Genomic DNA, 27,402 nt, shown 5'->3' on the forward strand with positions numbered 1-27,402 from the left:
GGAGCCTCACCATTTGCATATGTGAGGCTCCAGTTATACATCGAGTGTCACATTAAATGACAAAAATGAAGAGAGTTAAAGCAGCTGGAGAGGTTTTCTTACAACTTTTGAGCTGACAGTTTTGGAAAATGTTTCCTTCACGCTGCACTGTACAACATAGGCAGCCAAGAGTCTCCAAAACAAAACAGAATTGACAGATAGGAGAAAATTCCCACTCATCCTGAAGTTCCGAAAATCAAGCACTGAGCGTAAACAAAGTGTCTAAGTAGTGTGGGAATGCTAACCCTAACCCTAGCGTAAAAAGATGAGTCAAAGTAACGTCTAATCGGATTAGTTTCCTTAGAGCTGGTTCAGAGTTTGCTGAAGAGTTTACCCAGTGGGCACTGATTCGTCGAATATACGTATATTCACGGCGAAAATACGGCTATACGTATATATACGTCGCCTCGACGTATAATCAAAGTCGAATTGCAACCGTAAAATCGACGACATTAATAAACGCATATATAACGTCGAAAACACATCTAACACAGTGCCTGAGGCTTTTTACTGTATGTATCGTGTGTGCCGCAACTAGGAGTATACGGCACTCTGCACAGTGTACGAAGTAAATTATTTTCGCAGTAATTAATTTACACGTGTATAATAAATATAGTAAATATAATAAATTAATTACTGCGAAAATTACTTCGTACACTGTGCAGAGTGCCGTATACTCCTAGGTAAGTTAGGTACATCTTTTTGCCCAAAACTGAAGGGGCGACATTCCTCCCTCCCCCCGTGATGCCAGGCCTGTCCCCATCCTATTCCATAATGTCATTATACTGTATATAATACCATACAACAGTGACCGATCCTTACTAACTGCATGCGTTAAAATTGCACATCAGCTCATAGCAGGGGGCACATAGCCGCGATGTATTATCAATGTTAAATTTCAACCATAATATCGACAACATTAATAAACGCATACGTTGAGAAAATATCGAACCCAGCATATTTTCCGGTTATATACCACAATGCATTGCTAGTATTCGTTGGTCACCATTTTGGACACGTTTTTCAAACGTAGAAGTATATCCGCAAATATCTCAGCAATCCTCTTTTGATGAGTAAGTATGAACAATAATAATACTATCTGAATACATACAGATCTTTCTTAATATTATTTTGATTAAAATAGTAAGTGAATAAGCAAAAAATGGCACATAAAAATAGTGGAGCTTTTTAAACGTCTGTACTTACTGCGCCCCATAAGAAATCGTTTGTCCCCGTTCAAAAGAGGTTGTGCGATGTCCTGCAGCGTTCGCAAAGCAAACCTTTGACAGTTTGAAAAGAGGAATTTATTCTGCTTCCTGTGCGTGCAGTAGTTACAAAGTTGAACGTCTTTACACGATCTGCTGCAGTTTTCAGTGGGCGGGCGTTGTCAAATGGCTTGGAAAAACGCACTGTGTTTCGGCTCGGCAAACATCGTGAGCAGTGTCCTGCATGTTTTCTGTGTATAGCTGTCTTTTAACGCATACAGAATTCATTCGAAATGGGGAATGGTGTGAATGGGGAAGATGACACTAAATCGTTTTGCCGTTTCTCTATTCTTATTCTATGTTGTACTTTCAAACTTTGGGTACTCTTTAATTAGGACAGACTTTATTGCTCAACTTCTATGATGCAAGCCAAATTTTATACATTTATTTCAGCTTTGAGCTTAGTAAACCGTTCATTTTTTAGATTATACTAAAGAAGATATTAATCATCATTAATTTGGGAAGTAATATTATATAATTTTCTCCTAGCTGCGGTGCTGAAGTCCCGCCCTAAATCAGCAGAAAAAGAAATAAAGGAGCACGCAATGTGTTACTTGAAGAATGCATATGCAAGGCAGGGGGCCAGGAGATCTGGACACTGAAAATACTAGGTTTTTGGTTCTAACTGTTAGGACAATTACACAGGGTTTGCAAATAGTGGACAAAAATCGTCTTAACTTCCATTGTAATATTTTTTTTCTTGGAAATATAGAAGTTGTACATTTTAAAATGTATATTTGAATCAAAATGTGGTTTTGAGTTAGTGTGTTAATGTAATTAGTTTGTGTTTGCCGTTACTATACTGTATATTGCCATATTACCAGAATTTGTAGCTGAAGTTTAAGACTAGTTGTGTTTTTTATGATTATTGCCCATATGTTGATTGTTGATTGATTGTATACAATGTATAATTTGAAATACATATTTTTCAGGTGTGAATGTGTATTTTCAGAATAAATTTCTAAACCAAATCATTGGGTTGATTTACTAGTTTCTACACCTGTAAAACCTAACTTTGATGTATAATAGACCTCTACCCATATACGTATAATAGACCTCTAAAGTTATCCGTATAATAGACCTCTAACCATATACATATAATAGACCTCTAAAGTTATCCGTATAATAGACCTCTACCCATATACGTATAATAGACCTCTAAAGTTATCCGTATAATAGACCTCCAACCATATACGTAGAATAGTCCTCTAAAGTTATCCGGAACTCCTACCATATATGTATAATAGTCCTCTAAATTTATCCGTATAATAGAACTCCAACCATTTACGTATAATGAACATCTAATCATAGACGTATAATTGACGTATAACAATAGACGTATATTAGAATTTCATTCTAGACGAATTGCAGACCACATTTAGACGTCTAAGGTATGCGTTTAATAGACGTATATTATACGTCTTTTGCCCACTGGGTTACGTCTCAACAGAAACGCTCTTTAGCTCTTTCAGTGTTATGCAGAGAACAGCGTCTGTCGAGATCACTTTTGAGTCAGCGCGAAACGCCGTGTGCTGTCAGTTTGATTTCATATTGCTCGTAGCGGCGCCCGGCTTTTGTCTGTCAAACGTTAGGTTGCGCTTCTTCATGCTGCATCGTCGGCATGAGTGGAGCTTTTTAAACGTCTGTACTTACTGCGCCCCATAAGAAATCGTTTGTCCCCGTTCAAAAGAGATTTTGCGATGTCCTGCAGCGTTCGCAAAGCAAACCTTTGACAGTTTGAAAAGAGGAATTTATTCTGCTTCCTGTGCGTGCAGTAGTTACAAAGTTGAACGTCTTTACACGATCTGCTGCAGTTTTCAGTGGGCGGGCTTTGTCAGATGGCTTGGAAAAACGCACTGTGTTTCGGCTCGGGAAACATCATGAGCAGTGTCCTGCATGTTTTCTGTGTATAGCTGTCTTTTGACGCATACAGAATTCATTCGAAATCATTGATTTCTCCAATTATCAAGGGTCCCTTAAAGGATGAGTCAAAGTAACGTCTAATCGGATTAGTTTCCTTAGAGCTGGTTCAGAGTTTGCTCAAGAGTTTACCTTTCACAGATGTGCAAAGAAGAATGTTGGGGGTGCACGCTTCAAGGTGCCTTACAGTGCGTTGTTTCCGACACAGTGTGGCCGGGTGTTTTCCGAGTTATCGCACGGATTGGGCACGCCCACAAGCCGAGAGCCGCAGGCGATGAGCCCGGGGCTGAACGGGCCCCACTGGCTAGTTTGTAAGGCCAGGTGCATTGCCAACCACGACCGGCAGCGCAGAGGCTTTGAAGGCGGTCTGGGCTCCTGCAGCTGTGCAGCCACGCACTCTGGTTTCTCTTCATCTCGTACAAATCTTTCGCCTTTTATTAAAGATTTCCGTGGAGAGGAGCATGAATAAGTTCCATGCAATTTTTGTGCTTCCCTGCCTTCGGGTGGGGCGCAGCCTGGCTGGTCAAAGAGAGAAAACAAAAACGTTCGCAATCACTCTTGTTATGGCAATTGTGGCCGTCTGCTCCGCGAGTCCTCGGTCTCCGGCTGTCTGATTGGCGCTCTTTTCTTTGGGGGGCGGGAAGTGTCCGGCCGCAGGGGATCTTGGGACCTCGCTTTGCATAGCGGCTTCCCAGAGTGCGTCGTTTCCGGCACAGTGTGGCTGGGTGTTTTCCGACTTATCGCACGGATTGGGCACGGCCGCAAGCTGAGAGCCGCAGGCGATGAGCCCGGAGCTGAACGGGCCCCACTGGCTCGTTTGTAAGGCCAGGTGTATTGCCAACCATGACCGGCAGCGCAGAGGCTTTGAAGGCGGACTGGGCTCCTGCAGCTGTGCAGCCACGCACTCTGGTTTCTCTTCATCTCGTACAAATCTTTCGCCTTTTACTAAAGATTTCCGTGGAGAGGAGCATGAATGAGTTCCATGCAATTTTTGTGCTTCCCTGCCTTCGGGTGGGGCGCAGCCTGGCTGGTCAAAGAGAGAAAACAAAAACGCTCGCAATCGGTCTTGTTATGGCGATTGTGGCAGTCTGCTCCGCGAGTCCTCGGTCTCCGGCCGTCTGATTGGCGCTCTTTTCTTTGGGGGGTGGGAAGTGTCCGGCCGCAGGGGATCTTGGGACCTCGCTTTGCATAGTGGCTTCCCAGAGTGCGTCGTTTCCGGCACAGTGTGGCCGGGTGTTTTCCGAGTTATCGCACGGATTGGGCACGCTCGCAAGCCGTGAGCCGCAGGCGATGAGCCCCGAGCTGAACGGGCCCCACTGGCTCGTTTGTAAGATCTGCGGCAGATCGTGTAAAGACGTTCAACTTTGTAACTACTGCACGCACAGGAAGCAGAATAAATTCCTCTTTCAAACTGTCAAAGGTTTGCTTTGCGAACGCTGCAGGACATCGCACAATCTGTTTTGAACGGGGACAAACGATTTCTTATGAGGCGCAGTAAGTACAGACGTTTAAAAAGCTCCACTCATGCCGACGATGCAGCATGAAGAAGGGCAACCTAACGTTTGACAGACAAAAGCCGGGCGCCGCTACGAGCAATATGAAATCAAACTGACAGCACACGGCGTTTCGCGCTGACTCAAAAGTGATCTCGACAGACGCTGTTCTCTGCATAACGCTGAAAGAGCTAAAGAGTGTTTCTGTTGAGACGTAACAAGCTTGTTTCTTTCTACCATGATGTTACCATGACAAAATCTGTCTTTAAACACCTTGCTCAGTCTCTGACGAGACTGTCAAGAATTGCTTTCGCCGATTGTATTGCAAACCGGCGGAAGCGGGGTATTGGGAAAAGTTTTCAACTAGCAATAATCGCACATCGGCTAAACCTCACAGGCTACGATACTGCCACTGCGCAAAGCTGACGGTTGCCAGGCAACCGCGTGGATCCTATGGAAATCGTTATCAATCGTCTCATGGCATGTCGTTGCTGTAACGCTTCATATTTGCGGCCGGACACTTCCCGCCCCCCAAAGAAAAGAGCACCAATCAGACAGGCGGAGACCGAGGACTCGCAGAGCAGACGGCCACAGTCGCAGTAATAAGAGTGATTTTGAGCGGTTTTGTTTTCTCTCTTTGACCAGCCCAGCTGCGCCCCACCCGAAGGCAGGAAAGCACAAAAATTGTATGGAACTCATTCATGCTCCTCTTCATGGAAATCTTTAGTAAAAGGCAAAAGATTTGTACGAGATGAAGAGAAACCAGAGTGCGTGGCTGGACAGCTGCAGGAGCCCAGGCTGCCTTCAAGGCCTCTGCCCTGCCGGTCGTGGTTGGCAATGCACCTGGCCTTACAAACGAGCCAGTGGGGCCCGTTCAGCTCCGGGCTCATCGCCTGCGGCTCTCGGCTTACCTGGCAGGGGAGATACCTTGATCAGCCTGTAGTTGGAGTAGTTGGATTGTTTTCTTGTTTTGTGGAAGCAGTGTTTGTTTTGCAGTTTGAGATGGCAACCTTTGGATCCCGCAAGAATGCTGTACGTTTTGAGCTTTTGGATGACCTGTTCATGGATCGTATGCAGTTCAGCAGAAAAGTGTTACAGAAGGAACTTGGCTTTGAACCTCGGCACTTGGATTTCATCTTTGCTCTCCCAGGTCAGAAAGCATTTGAGGTTGTATTTGGTACCTATCCTCTGTTTGAACAATGCGTGGATGTGTTTGAGGCAAAAAGAGGGAAAGTTCCTGCACTTGAGAAGATCAACTTGCAGCCTCTGACACAGAGAGAGAGGAAAACGGTGCATGTTGTTATGTTCTCGGAACTGGCAAAGACGGAGGACATTCACACCTGGCTTAACCAGTACTGCACCGTCCACCATGGAACTGAGGTTAGAGATGTTGACGGTATAAAAACAGGAGCAAGGAAATTCGAGGTTCGCTTACTACCGGACAATGTAAATGGAGGCTTAAGGCACCTGCCCTCTACAATCCGGCTGGGCGCCTGCAATGGCTATGTTTTTTATGTGGGACAACCAAAGGTGTGTCGGCGCTGTGGTGCTGTGGGACACCTGGCATCTTCCTGCACTGTGAAATGCTGCAAGACCTGTGGCAAACAGGGACATTTAGCCTCTGACTGTTCAATGCTGCCAAAGTGCAATTTATGTGGCTCGGAAGGACACGTTTTTAAGAACTGCCCTCACGCCTACGCCAATAAACTCAAAATGAGAAAGGATGAGGCAGTGTTTGTTTCAGCCAAACCGGCCCGAAAAGCCAAAGCAAACAACAAGTCAAACAAAGAACCCTTGTTGGACAAAGAGTCTCAGCCTCCAGCCAGGATCAGTCCTGCTGTGGCTCCGGGGCCGGTGGAAGAGAAATCCACTACGCTCCCACAACCGCAGACTGCACCAGACAAGCACGAGGGTTTGAAAACCCCCGAGAACAGCGAGGACCCCTCCCCCACTCCTGCTCCTCAGAACGAGGGCCAGTGTGGGGCCCCCCGGTGGAGCGGGTCCAGCGACGATACCCAGGATTCAGCGGAGCTGCTTTTCTCAGACTCTGCAAGTGCTACAGATGCCCTCCTCTCCTCCATCCAGTCCATCACGGAGGATCTGCAACAGCTGGTGGGTGAGGGGGAAGAGGAGACTGGTGCATCGGCTGCACCCCTTTCCCCTCAGTGCTCCCAGGAGCTGGACTTGAGGAAAAGGAAAAATGACTCTGTTTTCTCCCCGAGCGAGGAGGAAGGAGAGAATGGCGATGGGGACAGCTGGAACCCCTCCACCCCTCCCTCTACCCCCTTCCTTGAAATGGACTCCGTGAATGCTTTTACTGCTGCCACCCTGATGAAGGCTCATTCAGAGGATGGCTGGCAGGAAATTGGTAAGAAGAAAAAGAAAAAGAAGAAGGTAACAGGTGAGACCGAAGAGAAATGTGTTTTGTAAGGACTGGTTCCACTTTCTTATGTAATATGGCTCTAAACATAATTTCTCTTAACACCAGAGGTATCAATGACGGAGTTAAATGTCAGTGTGTCTTTGATTACCTCCAGCAGAGAGAGGGAGATGTGTTGATGTTGCAGGAGTGTGCTTTAGCCTATCAAGAGAGGTATAAAAGCTTTGAAGATAGGTGGGATAAAGGGCCTTCTGTTTGGTCAGGGGACAATAACAACAGAGCCTCTGGCGTGGCCATTCTTTTCAAAGGATGGGCTTTCAAATTGAAAAGTATTCAGAGGGTCATAGATGGCAGGTTGCTGTGTGTGGATGTGGAATGGGGGACTGTTAACCTGCGGCTAATCAATGTGTATTTTCCTACTGACGTGGGAGGAAGGGTGGACCTACTCAAGGCACTCTCTCCCCTATTGTTAAGTAGCACAGACGTGATAGTGGGAGGGGATTTTAATTGTATCTTAGAGCACACAGACAGGCAGTCTAGCTCTCCGATAAAATTGGATTCCAGCTCACTGGCCCTGCAAAACTTAGTTCAAGACTTTAAACTCTCAGACACATATAGATGTATATATCCCACAACAGCAGGATATACATGGTCAGGGAGGAATAGCAGCTCCAGAATTGACTATTGCTTTGTCTCAGAGAGAGTGAAAGTTGTTGGGGTCACTCTTCAGCCTGTCTTCTTCTCAGATCATCAGGCTTTAGGGTGTAGAGTGGAACTCCAGGGCGGGACTGTCTTTGGCCCAGGCCTCTGGAAACTCAACACAAAGCTGCTAGAGAACGAGGGGGTAGTATCCCGCTACAAGGAGAAACTATCACAGTGGCTGTCCCTGCAGTGTCTGTACGGGTCAGTAGGAGAGTGGTGGGAGGAGGTGAAGGTGAGGACAAAGGCCTTTTTCATGGCTGAGGGAAGGAAGGCTGCTGCCAGACGGAGAGGAGTGCTAGCCAGGAAACAGAGGCAGCTGCAGCGTCTCTACACGATGCTGCACAGTGGCTTCGATGTGCTCGAGGATATCGCCCTTTTAAAAAAGGACATCCGGAGCATAGCCGAAGAAAGTAGTCGAGGAGTGCTGTTAAGAAGCAGAGTGCAGTTCTTGGAAGAAAATGAGAAGTGTACTCGCTTCTTTTTCAGGAAAGTGGTAGGCTCCAAGACTGTCATGGAAAGTGTAGTTGATGAGGAGGGACGAGAGAGAACAGAGCCGAGTGCTATCCTCTCCTGCACCGAGGCCTTCTACTCAAGACTGTACAGCTCTACAGAGGTAAAGGATGAAGATATTCATTTTTTTACCTCAAAGCTAGAAAACATTTTGAGTGAAGAAGATAGGGAAGTACTTGAGAGGGATTTGACAGTAGAAGAGCTGAGACAGGCTATGGAGAGCTTACAGAAGGGGAAAACTCCGGGTGCTGACGGGCTCCCTAAAGAATTTTATTGCACCTTTTGGGATCTGCTTCAGGATCCGCTACTGCTCCTATTCGAGGAAAGCTACAAGACAGAATTGCTGCCTGACTCCTTAAGAGAAGGCACTATCTCTCTCTTGTTTAAGAAAGGAGCAAAAAATGACATAAAGAACTGGAGACCCCTCAGCCTGTTAGGCGTGGACACTAAGATCCTGTCCAAAGCCCTTTTCCTGCGCCTACAAAATGTAGTGGCCTCACTGGTAGGGAAAGAACAGACTTGTGGGATAGCAGGACGCCTGATGAGCGACAACCTGGCCTTGTTGAGGGATGTCTGTCTGTACTCTGAGGATCGCTCCCTCCCTCTGTGCATTTTAGGTGTAGACCTAGAAAAGGCCTTTGACCGCCTAAACCGGCAGTACTTAACATCGGTACTTGAGCACATGAAGTTTGGCCCCATCATGAGAAAGTGGATTAACCTGCTGTACACAGGTAGCAACAGCAGAGTCATGGTTAATGGCAATAGATCACGCACCTTTGAAGTCTGTTCAGGGGTGAGGCAGGGCTGCCCATTATCCCCCTTGTTATTCGTTTTGGCTATGGAGCCCTTAGCCTGTGCCTTGCGCCAGGATCAGGCCATTAATGGGATACCAGTGCCTGGAAGTGGGGGAGGAGAGGTAAAGACATCTCTATACATGGATGACGTCACCCTGCTCCTCTCTGACAATGCCTCAATTAGCAGAGCTCTGCAGTGCTGTGATCGGTTCTCTTTGGCTTCCTCCGCAAAAATTAACACATCTAAGAGTGAGATTTTTTATCAGAACTGGAGGGAGCCAAAAGAAGGACATGATCTCAGGCTGCAAGAGAAGAGAATTAAGGTCCTGGGGGTGTATTTTGGAGAAGAGATGGGAACAGTAAATTGGCAGAACAAATTGCCAATCTTAAACAAAAAACTGATGCAATGGAAGGACCGAGACCTCACCATGACAGGGAAGGTGCTGGTCATCAAAGCCGAGCTCTTGCCTGTCTTGAATTTTCTGGCTTCTACCTTCCCAATCCCACACCGTGTTGCGGCGGTGCTGAGGAGATTGATGTTTCAATTTCTATGGGGTGGGAAGCAGGAAAGACTCAGAAGGGAAATAATGTACAGGCCGCTACCCTCAGGGGGGAAGTCTGTCCCAGATATTGCTACGAAGCTGCTGTGCATTTTCCTGGCCTCTGTGCTGAGAGGCTTTGCAACAGCACCTGCAGCGCGTACCTGGACTTATTTTTCCAGGCTCTGGGTAGGTAGGGAGGTGTTCAGAGTGTGGGGTGTCAGACCCAAGCTGGACGTCCCACTCTCTGACACATGCCCTGCAATTTATGGGACAGTTAAAAGTTTTCTAAGATCTCACCCAATTGGCCATATTCCCCTCCGAGATGTCAGCGTCCAAAAACTGGAAGATTTCGTAGCACCCCAGAACAATAGGCAGACCCCTGTGGGCATTTTAACATCAGCCCAAACAAGGAAGGTGTGGAAACACACATCCTCTAAATTTCTGTGCAACATTCACAGAGATTTAGCCTGGAGTGTCGTCCACCAGTGCTTACCGGTACGAACTTTCTTGTACCGTAGGGGCCTCACCCCCAGCCCTCGCTGCGTTAGGGTGGGCTGCGGCGAGGAGGAGACTGTGACCCATCTCCTGTGGTCCTGCTTTTTTGCTAAGGCCTTCTGGGCCCAGTTTGAAGATTGGTTGCAGGCTCTCTCGCCCCAATTTACCCTGACCGCTGCTTTCGTTAGATACGGCATCTCTCCTGTCAAGCTTCCTCCTGACGTGTTTGACAGGATCTGGGCCGTGGTGAACAGTGGGAAAGACGCCCTGTGGAGAGTGAGGAACATGGGGCTGTTCAAAGGCATCGAGGTCCCAGTCAAGGCAGCAGGTAGCCTGGCCCTGTTCATCACCCGAGAGAACTATTACCTCAGAGATCTGTGGAGAGAAGGGAGGGAGGAAGCAGAAAATCTGTGGGAAATAGAGAGCATAGGTCAACATCTCAAGAAACTGTGAAAAACATTATCATGTTTAAATAAAGAATGTGATTTGCACCAGAAAAAAAGAAAATTGTTGCTATGTAACTGTTACCGTGTCAAAATGTAATGAGATGTGATCATATATACTGTTTTAAGTATGTATATTAATGTAAAGCTTTCTGATTTGTGATTTCCTGTATTTTTTTGTGAAAAGAAAATAAAGTTCTTAAAAATCGAAATCGGTTCACCCAGAGCGAGGCTCGGCCATTGCACTCCGGCTGTGCTGACCCCTGCGAATTCCCCAAATGTGGGAATCTCGACTGCATAATTTCTGGTAGTGGGGGACTGCGTTCGCGCTCTCCCCTGATGTGCTTGGACCAAAATCAGATACGGGAGGGTTAGGACACCACGAGCTGCGTGGCTGCGGAAGGATCCCGGTTCGACAGGAGTGGACGCCGCTGCTGGTTCTCGCTGGCTTTTAGTTAGGGGTCCGGAGAAGCATCTCAAGCTAGTTCCACTACTCCTTCCGGACGTTCATTCCCTTTTCAAAGTCAGTCGTTTTGCTGTAGTCTGCGTTCTTTAGGCTGATTATCGAGGTTAGCCTTTATTTGGTCATGGGGGGCCTCGGTACTGTATGCTGAGTCTAAAGACAGTTTCACCCGTTTTCTGATTGCTCGGTTCTGTACCAGTGCAGACATGTCAAACAGTGAATGGCTGTACCTCTACTGTATCCGTGCTCAATGAATGAAATCGGTAACAAATGAATATATGTCTAGTTATACGAAAAACGAGTGGTTTATCGACTCATCTTCATTTGCAGATTTAGAGGCAGCTTCGATATTCGTTTTACAGATGGGTTTTTTTTTTTGAATATGGGTCACACACATGCCACAGCAACAAAACATCTCTAGAGATGAGGCTATAGATCACCTTTCCATCCTGCAGGTTTTCCTCCCAAAGCCTACGGCACCAACGGCGACCCCTGCTGGCCGGGAGAGCAAAAGCTTACAGCACCTGGTATTCCCAGGCAGTCTCCCATCCAAGTACTAACCAGGCCCGACGCTGCTTAGCTTCCGAGATCAGACGAGATCAGGCGTGTTCAGGGTGGTGTGGCCGTAAGCGAAAGCCCCGGCGCCTGACTCGCTACTTGAAGCTGTGTGTGGCGGGGGTTCCGTGCCCCCCGAGCGGGACTGAAGGATCGTTCGTGTGCAACTCTTTGGAAAGGAGCTGCTTTCCAAATCGCATTGCGTGCCTGGATGTTGGCGAATGCGCTCCCTTGTGTTGGCTCGTCCCGCACTGGAGGAGGACAAACAATCTGCACGGAGGAGCACCAGGCAAGTCTTCACCAGACAAAAACCTCCAGTGCACAGCACTCTGGAAACATTTCGGGGCTTTCGCGTGTTTATTTCAGCACGTAAAGCGCACCGGTCCAACACGTCGGCTGGGCGCGCGGCGCCTCCGCCCTCTTGTGGCCTTGCGGCGTCAGAGCAAGAGGCTCCTTCTCGCTGCCCTTCCGCTGTGTTGCAGGACCCGGAGCGCGCACTTTGTGGGGGGCGGGGGACCGCGTTCGCGCTCTGCCCCCGGTCTCTTGCGCGAGTACTAAATCTCACGGACAGGGGGGCCTCGTCATTGATTGTTACAGGTGAGACGGGGATTAGGAGGAGACCCCGACTGATGGGTAAAGGGGAGCACTAACACCAGAGGGACACCCCCGGCGTCTCTTTTTGAGAGACGCCCTGGGGTTTCCTAATGGCCAAGGAGGGTCGGGACCTCGGTTTGACGCCTCCCCCGAAGGACGGCGCCTGTTTGTGCAGCAGAGTGTCGCCATCAGGAGGCTGGGGCGTAAGAGAGCCACACAGCCCGCAGGGTGAGCGCTCCCTACTGGTCCCAGTCACACCTCTTGCAGGAGCAGCAGCAACCGGAGCTTTTCCGGGGTGGAATCTCCCATCCGGGTGCCGGCCAGGCTCACACCTGCTGGGCTGCCCCGGGGGTGAGCCCAGTCGAGAGTCGCAGGGCCAGATCTAGTCACCGGGGAGAAACGATACAAGTGAAGGATTGCTCGGCTCTCGGCACTTGAAAAGACCGACAAATGTCTCGTTCCCGCCGGAGCTGAATGTACCCGCATGTGTGGTGTCGTCTTCTTCCCCCGCCCCGCTGTGTTTGCTGTATTGTCTCTGAAGCCGGCCCCCCCGAGACGAGACGGGCTGTTCCTGTGCCCCAATTAACACTTTACAGGTGCCATTCCCCGGCATTGTGGCCATTGTCGGTGCTCACACGCGATAAGATAAGGCGGAGGAGAGCGGGGCATGCCCAGCGGCAGACATTCAAGGAGGGGGCAGTGCGAGGTGAGGTGAGGTGCGACACGTCGGAGCCCCGACGCAGCTAATGCGGAGCACTTGTTGGACTGGCATCGAAAGGACGTGTGCGCACCGAGCGAGCCTTCCCTGCGGCGGAGCGCGGGAACTTTCTCCCCCCCTCCCGCTGCAGGAGTTGTGTGCACTGCAGCGGTGCCGAGAGAAAAGCACAGAAGGCAGCAGGCTCTGGAGAGCAGGTAAGAGACGGAGCCTTGTGGGCAGGCGAGCAGGCCCGTTTTTTGGAAATTGCTGAAAAGGTTTGTTCGGTGTGTGGCAGGCGCACGTCGCGAGCTTGCGTGGCGATCTGCCGGTCTGGAGTTATGCAAATGAGGCCGAATTGCATCCCGGGACATGCTGCGAATGCGCAACGGCGACTGCAGATGTGTAGGAAACGGCGCGCTCGTTTTCTCGTTTTGCCCACACTTTTGAGTGTTAGTGTGGCGTGTGAGTGTGTGAAAGAGTGGGCCCAGCAGGAGGCGGTGGCGTGCGGGGCGAGGAGGTGGCCTAGGCTGCGCGATTTGTGCTGTGGGTGCGGGCCGCTTGCAGGGGCCTGTTTAACTCATACTTACCTGGCAGGGGAGATACCTTAATCAAGAAGGAGGTTCACCCAGGGCGAGGCTCGGCCATTGCACTCCGGCTGTGCTGACCCCTGCGTTCGCGCTCTCCCCTGATGTGCTTGGTCCAAAATCAGATACAGGAAGGTTAGGACACCACGAGCTGCGTGGCTGCGGAAGGATCCCGGTTCGACAGGAGTGGACGCCGCTGCTGGTTCTCGCTGGCTTTTAGTTAGGGGTCCGGAGAAGCATCTCAAGCTAGTTCCACTACTCTTTCCGGACGTTCATTCCCTTTTCAAAGTCAGTCGTTTTGCTGTAGTCTGCGTTCTTTAGGCTGATTATCGAGGTTAGCCTTTATTTGGTCATGGGGGGCCTCGGTACTGTATGCTGAGTCTAAAGACAGTTTCACCCGTTTTCTGATTGCTCGGTTCTGTACCAGTGCAGACATGTCAAACAGTGAATGGCTGTACCTCTATTGTATCCGTGCTCAATGAATGAAATCGGTAACAAATGAATATATGTCTAGTTATACGAAAAACGAGTGGTTTATCGACTCATCTTCATTTGCAGATTTAGAGGCAGCTTCGATATTCGTTTTACAGACGGGTTTTTTTTTTTGAATATGGGTCACACACATGCCACAGCAACAAAACATCTCTAGAGATGAGGCTATAGATCACCTTTCCATCCTGCAGGTTTTCCTCCCAAAGCCTACGGCACCAACGGCGACCCCTGCTGGCCGGGAGAGCAAAAGCTTACAGCACCTGGTATTCCCAGGCAGTCTCCCATCCAAGTACTAACCAGGCCCGACGCTGCTTAGCTTCCGAGATGAGACGAGATCGGGCGTGCTCAGGGTGGTGTAGCTGAAAGCGAAAGCCCCGGCGCCTGACTCGCTACTTGAAGCTGTGTGTGGCGGGGGTTCCGTGCCCCCCGAGCGGGACTGAAGGATCGTTCGTGTGCAACTCTTTGGAAAGGAGCTGCTTTCCAAATCGCATTGCGTGCCTGGATGTTGGCGAATGCGCTCCCTTGTGTTGACTCGTCCCGCACTGGAGGAGGACAAACAATCTGCACGGAGGAGCACCGGGCAAGTCTTCACCAGACAAAAACCTCCAGTGCACAGCACTCTGGAAACATTTCGGGGCTTTCGTGTGTTTATTTCAGCACGTAAAGCGCACCGGTCCAACACGTCGGCCGGGCGCGCGGCGCCTCCGCCCTCTTGTGGCCTTGCGGCATCAGAGCAAGAGGCTCCTTCTCGCTGCCCTTCCGCTGTGTTGCAGGGCCCCGAGAGGGAACCCGGAGCGCGCACTTTGTGGGGGGCGGGGGACCGCGTTCGCGCTCTGCCCCCGGTCTCTTGCGCGAGTACTAAATCTCACGGACAGGGGGGCCTCGTCATTGATTGTTACAGGTGAGACGGGGATTAGGAGGAGACCCCGACTGATGTGTAAAGGGGAGCACTAACACCAGAGGGACACCCCCGGCGTCTCTTTTTGAGAGACGCCCTGGGGTTTCCTAATGGCCAAGGAGGGTCGGGACCTCGGTTTGACGCCTCCCCCGAAGGACGGCGCCTGTTTGTGCAGCAGAGTGTCGCCATCAGGAGGCTGGGGCGTAAGAGAGCCACACAGCCCGCAGGGTGAGCGCTCCCTACTGGTCCCAGTCACACCTCTTGCAGGAGCAGCAGCAACCGGAGCTTTTCCGGGGTGGAATCTCCCATCCGGGTGCCGGCCAGTTTCACACCTGCTGGGCTGCCCCGGGGGTGAGCCCAGTCGAGAGTCGCAGGGCCAGATCTAGTCACCAGGGAGAAACGATACAAGTGAAGGATTGCTCGGCTCTCGGCACTTGAAAAGACCGACAAATGTCTCGTTCCCGCCGGAGCTGAATGTACCCGCATGTGTGGTGTCGTCTTCTTCCCCCGCCCCGCTGTGTTTGCTGTATTGTCTCTTTGGCCGGCCCCCCCGAGACGAGAGGGGCTGTTCCTGTGCCCCAATTAACACTTTACAGGTGCCATTCCCCGGCATTGTGGCCATTGTCGGTGCTCACACGCGATAAGATAAGGCGGAGGAGAGCGGGGCATGCCCAGCGGCAGACATTCAAGGAGGGGGCAGTGCGAGGTGAGGTGAGGTGCGACACGCCGGAGCCCCGACGCAGCTAATGCGGAGCACTTGTTGGACTGGCATCGAAAGGACGTGTGCGCACGGAGCGAGCCCTCCCTGCGGCGGAGCGCGGGAACTTTCTCCCCCCCTCCCGCTGCAGGAGTTGTGTGCGCTGCAGCGGTGCCGAGAGAAAAGCACAGAAGGCAGCAGGCTCTGGAGAGCAGGTAAGAGACGGAGCCTTGTGGGCAGGTGAGCAGGCCCGTTTTTTGGAAATTGCTGAAAAGGTTTTTTCGGTGTGTGGCAGGCGCACGTCGCGAGCTTGCGTGGCGATCTGCCGGTCTGGAGTTATGCAAATGAGGCCGAATTGCATCCCGGGACATGCTGCGAATGCGCAACGGCGACTGCAGATGTGTAGGAAACGGCGCGCTCGTTTTCTCGTTTTGCCCACACTTTTGAGTGTTAGTGTGGCGTGTGAGTGTGTGAAAGAGTGGGCCCAGCAGGAGGCGGTGGCGTGCGGGGCGAGGAGGTGGCCTAGGCTGCGCGATTTGTGCTGTGGGTGCGGGCCGCTTGCAGGGGCCTGTTTAACTCATACTTACCTGGCAGGGGAGATACCTTGATCAGCCTGTAGGTGGAGTAGTTGGATTGTTTTTCTTTTGTTGGAAGCAGTATTCGATTTGCGGTTTTTGAAATGGCAACCTTTGGATCCCGTAAGAATGCTGTACGTTTTGAGCTTTTGGATGATCTCTTCATGGATCGTATGCAGTTCAGCAGAAAAGTGTTACAGAAGGAACTTGGCTTTGAACCTCGGCACTTGGATTTCATCTTCGCTCTCCCAGGTCAGAAAGCATTTGAGGTTGTATTTGCTACCTATCCTCTGTTTGAACAATGCGTGGATGTGTTTGAGGCAAAAAGAGGCAAAGTTCCTGCACTTGAGAAGATCAACTTGCAGCCTCTGACACAGAGAGAGAGGAAAACGGTGCATGTTGTTATGTTCTCGGAACTGGCAAAGACGGAGGACATTCACACCTGGCTTAACCAGTACTGCACCGTCCACCATGGAACTGAGGTTAGAGATGTTGATGGTATAAAAACAGGAGCAAGGAAATTCGAGGTTCGCTTGCTACCGGACAGCGTAAATGGAGGCTTAAGGCACCTGCCCTCTACAATCCGGCTGGGCGCCTGCAATGGCTATGTGTTTTATGTGGGACAACCAAAGGTGTGTCGGCGCTGTGGTGCTGTGGGACACCTGGCATCGTCCTGCACTGTGAAATGCTGCAAGACCTGTGGCAAACAGGGACATTTAGCCTCTGACTGTTCAATGCTGCCAAAGTGCAATTTATGTGGCTCGGAAGGACACGTTTTTAAGAACTGCCCTCACGCCTACGCCAATAAACTCAAAATGAGAAAGGATGAGGCAGTGCTTGTTTCAGCCAAACCGGCCCGAAAATCCAAAGCAAACAACAAGTCAAACAAAGAACCCTTGTTGGACAAAGACTCTCAGCCTCCAGCCAGGATCAGTCCTGCTGTGGCTCCGGGGCTGGTGGAAGAGAAATCCACTACGCCCCCACAACCGCAGACTGCACCAGACAAGCACGAGGGTTTGAAAACCCCCGAGAACAGCGAGGACCCCTCCCCCACTCCTGCTCCTCAGAACGAGGGCCAGTGTGGGGCCCCCCGGTGGAGCGGGTCCAGCGAGGATACCCAGGATTCAGCGGAGCTGCTTTTCTCAGACTCTGCAAGTGCTACAGATGCCCTCCTCTCCTCCATCCAGTCCATCACGGAGGATCTGCAGCAGCTGGTGGGTGAGGGGGAAGAGGAGACTGGTGCATCGGCTGCACCCCTTTCCCCTCAGTGCTCCCAGGAGCTGGACTTGAGGAAAAGAAAAAATGACTCTGTTTTCTCCCCGAGCGAGGAGGAAGGAGAGCATGGTGATGGGGAGAGCTGGAACCTCTCCACCCCTCCCTCTACCCCCTTCCTTGAAATGGACTCTGTGAACGCTTTTACTGCTGCCACCCTGATGAAGGCTCATTCAGAGGATGGCTGGCAGGAAATTGGTAAGAAGAAAAAGAAAAAGAAAAAGGTAACAGGTGAGACCGAAGAGAAATGTGTTTTGTAAAGACTGGTTCCACTTTCTTATGTAATATGGCTCTTAACATAATTTCTCTTAACACAAGAGGTATCAATGACAGAGTTAAATGCCAGTCTGTCTTTGATTACCTCCAGCAGAGAGAGGGAGATGTGTTGATGTTGCAGGAGTGTGCTTTAGCCTATCAAGAGAGGTATAAAAGTTTTGAAGATAGGTGGGATAAAGGGCCTTCTGTTTGGTCAGGGGACAATAACAACAGAGCCTCTGGCGTGGCCATTCTTTTCAAAGGATGGGCATTCAAATTGAAAAGTATTCAGAGGGTCATAGATGGCAGGTTGCTGTGTGTGGATGTGGAATGGGGGACCGTTAACCTGCGGCTAATCAATGTGTATTGCCCTACTGACGTAGGAGGAAGGGTGGAGCTACTCAAGGCACTCTCCCCCCTATTGTTATGCAGCACAGACGTGATAGTGGGAGGGGATTTTAATTGTATCTTAGAGCACACAGACAGGCAGTCTAGCTCGCCGATAAAATTGGATTCCAGCTCACTGGCCCTGCAAAACTTAGTTCAAGACTTTAAACTCTCAGACACATATAGATGTATATATCCCACAACAGCAGGATATACATGGTCAGGGAGGAATAGCAGCTCCAGAATTGACTATTGCTTTGTCTCAGAGAGAGTGAAAGTTGTTGGGGTCACTCTTCAGCCTGTCTTCTTCTCAGATCATCAGGCTTTAGGGTGTAGAGTGGAACTCCAGGGCGGGACTGTCTTTGGCCCAGGCCTCTGGAAACTCAACACAAAGCTGCTAGAGAACGAGGGGGTAGTATCCCGCTACAAGGAGAAACTATCACAGTGGCTGTCCTTGCAGTGTCTGTACGGGTCAGTAGGAGAGTGGTGGGAGGAGGTGAAGGTGAGGACAAAGGCCTTTTTCATGGCTGAGGGAAGGAAGGCTGCTGCCAGACGGAGAGGAGTGCTAGCCAGGAAACAGAGGCAGCTGCAGCGTCTCTACACGATGCTGCACAGTGGCTTCGATGTGCTCGAGGATATCGCCCTTTTAAAAAAGGACATCCGGAGCATAGCCGAAGAAAGTAGTCGAGGAGTGCTGTTAAGAAGCAGAGTGCAGTTCTTGGAAGAAAATGAGAAGTGTACTCGCTTCTTTTTCAGGAAAGTGGTAGGCTCCAAGACTGTCATGGAAAGTGTAGTTGATGAGGAGGGACGAGAGAGAACAGAGCCGAGTGCTATCCTCTCCTGCACCGAGGCCTTCTACTCAAGACTGTACAGCTCTACAGAGGTAAAGGATGAAGATATTCATTTTTTTACCTCAAAGCTAGAAAACATTTTGAGTGAAGAAGATAGGGAAGTACTTGAGAGGGATTTGACAGTAGAAGAGCTGAGACAGGCTATGGAGAGCTTACAGAAGGGGAAAACTCCGGGTGCTGACGGGCTCCCTAAAGAATTTTATTGCACCTTTTGGGATCTGCTTCAGGATCCGCTACTGCTCCTATTCGAGGAAAGCTACAAGACAGAATTGCTGCCTGACTCCTTAAGAGAAGGCACTATCTCTCTCTTGTTTAAGAAAGGAGCAAAAAATGACATAAAGAACTGGAGACCCCTCAGCCTGTTAGGCGTGGACACTAAGATCCTGTCCAAAGCCCTTTTCCTGCGCCTACAAAATGTAGTGGCCTCACTGGTAGGGAAAGAACAGACTTGTGGGATAGCAGGACGCCTGATGAGCGACAACCTGGCCTTGTTGAGGGATGTCTGTCTGTACTCTGAGGATCGCTCCCTCCCTCTGTGCATTTTAGGTGTAGACCTAGAAAAGGCCTTTGACCGCCTAAACCGGCAGTACTTAACATCGGTACTTGAGCACATGAAGTTTGGCCCCATCATGAGAAAGTGGATTAACCTGCTGTACACAGGTAGCAACAGCAGAGTCATGGTTAATGGCAATAGATCACGCACCTTTGAAGTCTGTTCAGGGGTGAGGCAGGGCTGCCCATTATCCCCCTTGTTATTCGTTTTGGCTATGGAGCCCTTAGCCTGTGCCTTGCGGCAGGATCAGGCCATTAATGGGATACCAGTGCCTGGAAGTGGGGGAGGAGAGGTAAAGACATCTCTATACATGGATGACGTCACCCTGCTCCTCTCTGACAATGCCTCAATTAGCAGAGCTCTGCAGTGCTGTGATCGGTTCTCTTTGGCTTCCTCCGCAAAAATTAACACATCTAAGAGTGAGATTTTTTATCAGAACTGGAGGGAGCCAAAAGAAGGACATGATCTCAGGCTGCAAGAGAAGAGAATTAAGGTCCTGGGGGTGTATTTTGGAGAAGAGATGGGAACAGTAAATTGGCAGAACAAATTGCCAATCTTAAACAAAAAACTGATGCAATGGAAGGACCGAGACCTCACCATGACAGGGAAGGTGCTGGTCATCAAAGCCGAGCTCTTGCCTGTCTTGAATTTTCTGGCTTCTACCTTCCCAATCCCACACCGTGTTGCGGCGGTGCTGAGGAGATTGATGTTTCAATTTCTATGGGGTGGGAAGCAGGAAAGACTCAGAAGGGAAATAATGTACAGGCCGCTACCCTCAGGGGGGAAGTCTGTCCCAGATATTGCTACGAAGCTGCTGTGCATTTTCCTGGCCTCTGTGCTGAGAGGCTTTGCAACAGCACCTGCAGCGCGTACCTGGACTTATTTTTCCAGGCTCTGGGTAGGTAGGGAGGTGTTCAGAGTGTGGGGTGTCAGACCCAAGCTGGACGTCCCACTCTCTGACACATGCCCTGCAATTTATGGGACAGTTAAAAGTTTTCTAAGATCTCACCCAATTGGCCATATTCCCCTCCGAGATGTCAGCGTCCAAAAACTGGAAGATTTCGTAGCACCCCAGAACAATAGGCAGACCCCTGTGGGCATTTTAACATCAGCCCAAACAAGGAAGGTGTGGAAACACACATCCTCTAAATTTCTGTGCAACATTCACAGAGATTTAGCCTGGAGTGTCGTCCACCAGTGCTTACCGGTACGAACTTTCTTGTACCGTAGGGGCCTCACCCCCAGCCCTCGCTGCGTTAGGGTGGGCTGCGGCGAGGAGGAGACTGTGACCCATCTCCTGTGGTCCTGCTTTTTTGCTAAGGCCTTCTGGGCCCAGTTTGAAGATTGGTTGCAGGCTCTCTCGCCCCAATTTACCCTGACCGCTGCTTTCATCATATACGGCATCTCTCCTGTCAAACTTCCCCCTGACGTGTTTGACAGGATCTGGGCCGTGGTGAACAGTGGGAAAGACGCCCTGTGGAGAGTGAGGAACATGGGGCTGTTCAAAGGCATCGAGGTCCCAGTCAAGGCAGCAGGTAGCCTGGCCCTGTTCATCACCCGAGAGAACTATTACCTCAGAGATCTGTGGAGAGAAGGGAGGGAGGAAGCAGAAAATCTGTGGGAAATAGAGGGCATTGGACAGTATCTCAAGAAACTGTGAAAAACATTATCATGTTTAAATAAAGAATGTGATTTGCACCAGAAAAAAAGAAAATTGTTGCTATGTAACTGTTACCGTGTCAAAATGTAATGAGATGTGATCATATATACTGTTTTAAGTATGTATATTAATGTAAAGCTTTCTGATTTGTGATTTCCTGTAATTTTTTGTGAAAAGAAAATAAAGTTCTTAAAAATCTTAAATCGGTTCACCCAGGGCGAGGCTCGGCCATTGCACTCCGGCTGTGCTGACCCCTGCGAATTCCCCAAATGTGGGAATCTCGACTGCATAATTTCTGGTAGTGGGGGACTGCGTTCGCGCTCTCCCCTGATGTGCTTGGACCAAAATCAGATACGGGAGGGTTAGGACACCACGAGCTGCGTGGCTGCGGAAGGATCCCGGTTCGACAGGAGTGGACGCCGCTGCTGGTTCTCGCTGGCTTTTAGTTAGGGGTCCGGAGAAGCATCTCAAGCTAGTTCCACTACTCCTTCCGGACGTTCATTCCCTTTTCAAAGTCAGTCGTTTTGCTGTAGTCTGCGTTCTTTAGGCTGATTATCGAGGTTAGCCTTTATTTGGTCATGGGGGGCCTCGGTACTGTATGCTGAGTCTAAAGACAGTTTCACCCGTTTTCTGATTGCTCGGTTCTGTACCAGTGCAGACATGTCAAACAGTGAATGGCTGTACCTCTATTGTATCCGTGCTCAATGAATGAAATCGGTAACAAATGAATATATGTCTAGTTATACGAAAAACGAGTGGTTTATCGACTCATCTTCATTTGCAGATTTAGAGGCAGCTTCGATATTCGTTTTACAGACGGGTTTTTTTTTTTGAATATGGGTCACACACATGCCACAGCAACAAAACATCTCTAGAGATGAGGCTATAGATCACCTTTCCATCCTGCAGGTTTTCCTCCCAAAGCCTACGGCACCAACGGCGACCCCTGCTGGCCGGGAGAGCAAAAGCTTACAGCACCTGGTATTCCCAGGCAGTCTCCCATCCAAGTACTAACCAGGCCCGACGCTGCTTAGCTTCCGAGATGAGACGAGATCAGGCGTGCTCAGGGTGGTGTAGCTGAAAGCGAAAGCCCCGGCGCCTGACTCGCTACTTGAAGCTGTGTGTGGCGGGGGTTCCGTGCCCCCCGAGCGGGACTGAAGGATCGTTCGTGTGCAACTCTTTGGAAAGGAGCTGCTTTCCAAATCGCATTGCGTGCCTGGATGTTGGCGAATGCGCTCCCTTGTGTTGACTCGTCCCGCACTGGAGGAGGACAAACAATCTGCACGGAGGAGCACCAGGCAAGTCTTCACCAGACAAAAACCTCCAGTGCACAGCACTCTGGAAACATTTCGGGGCTTTCGTGTGTTTATTTCAGCACGTAAAGCGCACCGGTCCAACACGTCGGCCGGGCGCGCGGCGCCTCCGCCCTCTTGTGGCCTTGCGGCATCAGAGCAAGAGGCTCCTTCTCGCTGCCCTTCCGCTGTGTTGCAGGGCCCCGAGAGGGAACCCGGAGCGCGCACTTTGTGGGGGGCGGGGGACCGCGTTCGCGCTCTGCCCCCGGTCTCTTGCGCGAGTACTAAATCTCACGGACAGGGGGGCCTCGTCATTGATTGTTACAGGTGAGACGGGGATTAGGAGGAGACCCCGACTGATGTGTAAAGGGGAGCACTAACACCAGAGGGACACCCCCGGCGTCTCTTTTTGAGAGACGCCCTGGGGTTTCCTAATGGCCAAGGAGGGTCGGGACCTCGGTTTGACGCCTCCCCCGAAGGACGGCGCCTGTTTGTGCAGCAGAGTGTCGCCATCAGGAGGCTGGGGCGTAAGAGAGCCACACAGCCCGCAGGGTGAGCGCTCCCTACTGGTCCCAGTCACACCTCTTGCAGGAGCAGCAGCAACCGGAGACGGGTTTTTTTTTTTGAATATGGGTCACACACATGCCACAGCAACAAAACATCTCTAGAGATGAGGCTATAGATCACCTTTCCATCCTGCAGGTTTTCCTCCCAAAGCCTACGGCACCAACGGCGACCCCTGCTGGCCGGGAGAGCAAAAGCTTACAGCACCTGGTATTCCCAGGCAGTCTCCCATCCAAGTACTAACCAGGCCCGACGCTGCTTAGCTTCCGAGATCAGACGAGATCGGGCGTGTTCAGGGTGGTGTGGCCGTAAGCGAAAGCCCCAGCGCCTGACTCGCTACTTGAAGCTGTGTGTGGCGGGGGTTCCGTGCCCCCCGAGCGGGACTGAAGGATCGTTCGTGTGCCACTCTTTGGAAAGGAGCTGCTTTCCAAATCGCATTGCGTGCCTGGATGTTGGCGAATGCGCTCCCTTGTGTTGGCACGTCCCGCACTGGAGGAGGACAAACAATCTGCACGGAGGAGCACCAGGCAAGTCTTCAGTGCACAGCACTCTGGAAACATTTCGGGGCTGTCGCGTGTTTATTTCAGCACGTAAAGCGCACCGGTCCAACACTTCGGCCGGGCGCGCGGCGCCTCCGCCCTCTTGCTGCCCCTGCAGCTGCTTCACTTTTCCCTTTAGTTGCCATCGATTTTTTTGTAGTGCTATACATATACGATTGAGGTATCTTAGAGTTCTCCTTCGAAGACCCAGCACTCTCTTTTCTTTTCCCAGTGTTACTCATATCGGACTTTTTAAACCTAAAAAAAAATCGTTTTTTTTTCTTTCAATTATAACTGAAGTTTAAACAACTAGTGTTAAGTCCTTATTTTTCTGTAGTCAAAAAAAGCAAAAATTAACATTCAGGTCATGAAAAACTCAAAAAAACTCCCCAACCACTAAACTTTACCTCCCACCTGAGCGCCATCTTGAACGCCCCTACCACCAGAGAATGCTCACGATTTCGGAAGCTGTCTCCGGGACGTGCTGATTCCACACATCCTGAATAAATCATGATATTGTTAGTTGCTGTAGCTAGACGTTCAAATGAGTTTCATGGCCAGATGGACTGTTTCCTCCAGCGGTATAATATTGCAGTGAGACAGCACGATGCCTGCAAGACTATGTCACGCTAAACGCCACAGATTGTGTTTGTCCGTTCGTGTCAGTCGTCCCGCAGCCACGGGAAGTGGGACACAAACATGCTGCAATGCTTTCAAGACGTTAGGATTTGTTTGTGCAACATCCAAGAGGAGTACTTGTGGCTTGAATGTGAACTGTACGTGCCCGCCCCCTTTCCTCTGTAGTGCATGAGTTCCTCCCGGCATGCCCTTCGTCATTGTTCTGTCATCTTGTATTTAAAGGGTTGTATTTCTGCTGCTGAAAATAAGCAACGGTTTTCTCACAACGCCCTTTGTTCCCAACGGAGCCCTTGTCTGTCATGAAATTCTTCAAAACCTCAAGCTAGAAGAAGAAGAAGACGACAAATATGAAGCGTTATAGCAACGACATGCCATGACACTATCGATAACGATTTCCATAGGATCCCCGCGGTTGCCTGGCAACCGTCAGCTTTGCGCAGTGGCAGTATCGTAGCCTGTGAGGGTTAGCCGAGGCGTGATTATTGCTAGTTGAAAACTTTTCCCAATACCCCGCTTCCGCCGGTTTGCAATACAATCGGCGAAAGCAATTTTTGACAGTCTCGTCAGAGACTGAGCAAGGTGTTTAAAGACAGATTTGGTCACGGTGATATCATGGTAGAAAGAAACGAACTTGTTACGTGTCAACAGAAACGCTCTTTCAGCTTTATGCAGAGAACAGCGTCTGTCGAGATTACTTTTGTGTCAGCGCGAAACGCCGTGTGCTTGTCAGTATGATTTCATATTGCTCGTAGCGGCGCCTGGCTTTTGTCTGTCAAACGTTAGGTTGCGCTTCTTCATGCTGCATCGTCGGCATGAGTGGAGCATTTTAAACGTCTGTACTTACTGCGCCCCATAAGAAATCGTTTGTCCCCATTCAAAAGAGATTGTGCGATGTCCTGCAGCGTTCGCAAAGCAAACCTTTGACAGTTTGAAAAGAGGAATTTATTCTGCTTCCTGTGCGTGCAGTAGTTACAAAGTTGAACGTCTTTACACGATCTGCTGCAGTTTTCAGTGGGTGGGCTTTGTCAAATGGCTTGGAAAAACGCACTGTGTTTCGGCTCGGGAAACATCATGAGCAGTGTCCTGCATGTTTTCTGTGTATAGCTGTCTTTTAACGCATACAGAATTCATTCGAAATCATTGATTTCTCCAATTAACAAGGGTCTCTTTTTGAACCTGCCAGAAGCATTCTTTCAATGTAACAGATTTACTCCGGGGAAGGGCAGCATGACATTGAGAGTAGCTCAAGCTTTCAGCACCTTTATCTGACTGCATGTATGCAGACACTGCTCAGAATCCCCTGTAAGATTCTCCTTCAATTCCGTTTTGCAGTGCTTTAGCTCTTTCAAAAGGCTTCGCTTTGCTAGTCACAATCCAAGGCTCATGACAGCATTTGAAAACATTCGTAACTGCGTTGGCCGGGAATCGAACCTGGGTTAACTGCTTTGAAGGCAGCTATGCGCAACACTGGCTCGCTCCAGAATAAATCTCACGTCGAGGGCATATTTTTTTCCATTTTACCGTGAGTCGGGCTCAGCTGCACAGAGGAGAGAGCAGAGCAATGAGGTCACGGGGACAGGGGAGTCACACGCTGGCGGTTTGAATACGCGGAAGATCACTGAGGGATCCACAGTATATGGACCCTCCGTGCGCCATCAGTCCGCACTCCGGACTCTGAATCCTGCCATCCGAGTTAAGATCTCGGCGGAACCTGAGGCGCAGTTCCTTCTTAAAACGTAATCTGGTGAGCATTTCTAGAATCGTACTTGTATAGATGCAGCCTTTAATGTGTTGCTAGGTTAAAATTGATGACTTCTTGTATTTCAGTAGGCAACTGCCCTCTTGATTTCGGATTTAATTTCTTTATTACAGGGGCGCTTTTATGAAGACAGAGTCATGTTCAGGTACTTTGCTTGATGGAGGAAGCTCATTTCGGACTCTGTGATCTGCTCACCTGGAAAGGTCTGCTATACTACTACAAGAGAGAAATAGAGTCTGGAAGAAGGGACAATTTTATGATGCTTTGGAAGATAATGTTTTTTTTTTCTTATACTGAAAATGAAAGGTAGTTGTTTCTATATGGACTCAGTCTTTGGAATTTGTATATATATATTTCAGTGATCCCTCAGCCATTCCTTCTGTATTGTAATTCAATTTCTCTTTTAAAATTCCTTCCCCACTTCTAGGACCTGCAGTTGCTGAACTCCACAATGGCTTCTATTGGAAAGTCTGTGACTGAGACCAAGTGTTCACTTTTTTATGAAACCATTATTTATTTAGGAGCAATGAGCAATTCTTATATAAATGCAATAAAATCATTATGCTCAAACTATGAGAGAGAAAATTAAGGATAATTTAAGAAATCAGTCTTAGCTTGTTTCTATACACAGATGGTATTATTTATTTTCAAAGGAAACCCGCGAGGATTCCCCTGGTGTGCAAGATGTGCCTGAATACTCTTGATCAGCTTCCTGCTCACTTGAAGAGGGCGTGTATGAAGCACGCCACGGCAGAAAACATCAGGATGGCCTCTCAACAGGCGAGGGAGGACATGATGAATCACCTGAAGAACGGGGTCATCGTGGATTACCACAGAATAGAGATCGTGTCTGGTGAGGCAAACAGGATAGTGGTTGTAAGACTGCTAGAGTCCTTGGGCCTTTTTGTACATGGGAAGCCTGAAGACACATTGGCAAGGTGAGATATTTTTAATCTGTAAGGCTTCTGTAGTTTCTTTTTGAAATCATTGTTACAACATATTATGTAAAAGCATGTTGAAAAGAATCTACCTGCATTCCAGCGGCCCTGAGCAAGAGGCCGCAGTCCAGGAGGAAGAGATGCCAGAGGCTGCTCTAGAAACTGAAACAGAAGCGGATAAGGAAGGGGAAGATGTGAGCTCTGAAGAACTCTATCAGCAGTAAGACTTTTTATTTTTCAGATGTATCTATTTTTTACTAAAATTCTAATTTGTCTTATAGGTATAAAATGTTTAAACCGGTGTTTTATATCCTTACAGGCCCTGAGTAGTTAAAAAGTATCAGCAGGCCGGAAGAGAGTGGCCCAAGCTGGACTCTATAGAAAGCACTCCCTGGATGCTCCTCTCCTGATTGGATTCAAACAGTACCTTACCAAGGATCTGGGAGTGGCAAATTATTCTCAGGAGGTATTTATTTTTTAAAGGCATTTAAAATTAAGCAATGGTATCTTCATTGTAAATGTTTTTATTTCTTAGCTTAAAATTCACCCATGTGA

The 27,402-nt window shown here is 49.5% G+C and overlaps 8 non-coding genes and 4 pseudogenes across 8 annotated transcripts; 6 read left to right on the forward strand and 6 right to left on the reverse strand.

The window, feature by feature from the left end:
- The first annotated feature begins 3,617 nt into the window (after nucleotides 1–3,617).
- Nucleotides 3,618–3,734, forward strand: LOC138227393 (U5 spliceosomal RNA). Its single transcript, XR_011184958.1, has one exon. It is a non-coding gene; the product is annotated as a U5 spliceosomal RNA (small nuclear RNA).
- Nucleotides 3,735–4,125: 391 nt separating this feature from the next.
- LOC138227391 (U5 spliceosomal RNA) lies at nucleotides 4,126–4,242 on the forward strand. Its single transcript, XR_011184956.1, has one exon. It is a non-coding gene; the product is annotated as a U5 spliceosomal RNA (small nuclear RNA).
- A 757-nt stretch (nucleotides 4,243–4,999) lies between these two features.
- Nucleotides 5,000–5,141, reverse strand: LOC138227390 (U4 spliceosomal RNA). The gene has a single exon (XR_011184955.1). It is a non-coding gene; the product is annotated as a U4 spliceosomal RNA (small nuclear RNA).
- Nucleotides 5,142–5,371: 230 nt separating this feature from the next.
- On the reverse strand, nucleotides 5,372–5,488 carry LOC138227392 (U5 spliceosomal RNA). Its single transcript, XR_011184957.1, has one exon. It is a non-coding gene; the product is annotated as a U5 spliceosomal RNA (small nuclear RNA).
- A 5,264-nt stretch (nucleotides 5,489–10,752) lies between these two features.
- LOC138227387 (U1 spliceosomal RNA) lies at nucleotides 10,753–10,922 on the forward strand. Its single transcript, XR_011184952.1, has one exon. It is a non-coding gene; the product is annotated as a U1 spliceosomal RNA (small nuclear RNA).
- A 636-nt stretch (nucleotides 10,923–11,558) lies between these two features.
- LOC138227394 (5S ribosomal RNA) lies at nucleotides 11,559–11,677 on the reverse strand. Its single transcript, XR_011184959.1, has one exon. It is a non-coding gene; the product is annotated as a 5S ribosomal RNA (ribosomal RNA).
- A 1,794-nt stretch (nucleotides 11,678–13,471) lies between these two features.
- LOC138227388 (U1 spliceosomal RNA) lies at nucleotides 13,472–13,648 on the forward strand (annotated as a pseudogene).
- A 568-nt stretch (nucleotides 13,649–14,216) lies between these two features.
- On the reverse strand, nucleotides 14,217–14,335 carry LOC138227395 (5S ribosomal RNA; annotated as a pseudogene).
- Nucleotides 14,336–21,310: 6,975 nt separating this feature from the next.
- Nucleotides 21,311–21,446, forward strand: LOC138227397 (U1 spliceosomal RNA; annotated as a pseudogene).
- A 636-nt stretch (nucleotides 21,447–22,082) lies between these two features.
- On the reverse strand, nucleotides 22,083–22,201 carry LOC138227396 (5S ribosomal RNA; annotated as a pseudogene).
- Nucleotides 22,202–23,167: 966 nt separating this feature from the next.
- LOC138227386 (5S ribosomal RNA) lies at nucleotides 23,168–23,286 on the reverse strand. Its single transcript, XR_011184951.1, has one exon. It is a non-coding gene; the product is annotated as a 5S ribosomal RNA (ribosomal RNA).
- A 1,292-nt stretch (nucleotides 23,287–24,578) lies between these two features.
- LOC138227389 (U4 spliceosomal RNA) lies at nucleotides 24,579–24,720 on the forward strand. Its single transcript, XR_011184954.1, has one exon. It is a non-coding gene; the product is annotated as a U4 spliceosomal RNA (small nuclear RNA).
- Nucleotides 24,721–27,402: the final 2,682 nt, after the last annotated feature.

This window comes from Lepisosteus oculatus, unplaced genomic scaffold (assembly GCF_040954835.1).
Source record: "Lepisosteus oculatus isolate fLepOcu1 unplaced genomic scaffold, fLepOcu1.hap2 HAP2_SCAFFOLD_349, whole genome shotgun sequence".
In the NCBI taxonomy this organism is placed as follows: Eukaryota; Metazoa; Chordata; class Actinopteri; order Semionotiformes; family Lepisosteidae; genus Lepisosteus; species Lepisosteus oculatus.